The 1,168-nt window shown below is 39.8% G+C and overlaps 1 non-coding gene across 1 annotated transcript; it reads left to right on the top strand.

The window, feature by feature from the left end:
* The first annotated feature begins 639 nt into the window (after positions 1-639).
* On the top strand, positions 640-743 carry LOC130984285 (small nucleolar RNA R71). The gene has a single exon (XR_009088228.1). It is a non-coding gene; the product is annotated as a small nucleolar RNA R71 (small nucleolar RNA).
* The last annotated feature ends 425 nt before the right edge of the window (positions 744-1,168 follow it).

Here is a 1,168-nt window from a genome sequence, read left to right as displayed (position 1 = left end):
GAGGACCTTGTCTCACTCATGAAAATTAAAGTAGCCTTAGACAGATCAGAGACTAAATTTGCTAAGTTAGAGGTACTCTGCTCAGAATTCTCTGTCTGTTGCTGAGAAGATGATGGATAAGGCTTGATATTGCTGAGCTTATTTCTTCCACCATTATTAAAGCCTTGTTGGGGCTTTTGTTGATCCTTCCATGAGAAATTTGGATGATTTCTCCATGATGAATTATAGGTGTTTCCATAAGGTTCACCCATGTAATTTACCTCTGCCATTGCAGGATTCTCAGGATTATAAGCTTCTACTTTAGAAGATGTCTCTTTAGTACTATTGGATGCATTTTGCCATCCATTCAGACTTTGAGAAATCATGTTGACTTGCTGAGTCAACATTTTGTTCTGAGCCAATATGGCATTCAGAGCATCAATTTCAAGAACTTCCTTCCTTTGTGGCATCCCATTATTCACGGAATTCCTCTCAGAAGTGTACATGAACTGGTTATTTGCAACCATGTCAATAAGTTCTTGAGTTTCTGTAGGCGTTTTCTTTAGGTGAATGGATCCACCTACAGAATGGTCCAGTGACATCTTAGAGAACTCAGATAGACCATAATAGAATATATCTATCATGGTCCTTTCTGAAAACATGTTAAAAGGACATCTTTTGGTCATCTGCTTGTATCTTTCCCAAGCTTCATAGAGGGATTCACCATCTTTTTGTTTGAAGGTCTGAATATCCACTCTAAGCTTGCTCAGCTTTTGAGGAGGAAAGAACTTAGCCAAGAAGGCCGTGACCAGCTTATCTCAGGAGTCCAGGCTATCTTTAGGTTGAGAGTCTAACCATGTTCTAGCTTTGTCCCTTACAGCAAAAGGTAAAAGCATGAGCCTGTAGACTTCAGGATCTACTCCATTAGTCTTAACAGTCTCACAGATATGCAAGAACTCAGTCAAGAACTGGTAGGGATCTTCTGATGGAAGTCCATGAAACTTGCAGTTCTGTTGTATTAGAGCAACTAATTGAGGTTTCAGCCCAAAATTGTTTACTCCAATGGCAGGAATTGAGATGCTTCTTCCATTAAGCTTGGACGTAGGTGCAGTATAATCACCAAGCATCCTTCTTGCATTATTGTTGTTGGGTTCGGCTGCCATCTCCTTTTCTTGTTCGAAAATTTTAG

The sequence above is a fragment of the Arachis stenosperma genome, chromosome 5 (assembly GCF_014773155.1).
Source record: "Arachis stenosperma cultivar V10309 chromosome 5, arast.V10309.gnm1.PFL2, whole genome shotgun sequence".
Classification (NCBI taxonomy): domain Eukaryota; kingdom Viridiplantae; phylum Streptophyta; class Magnoliopsida; order Fabales; family Fabaceae; genus Arachis; species Arachis stenosperma.
This window is presented reverse-complemented; position numbering and strand designations above follow the sequence as displayed.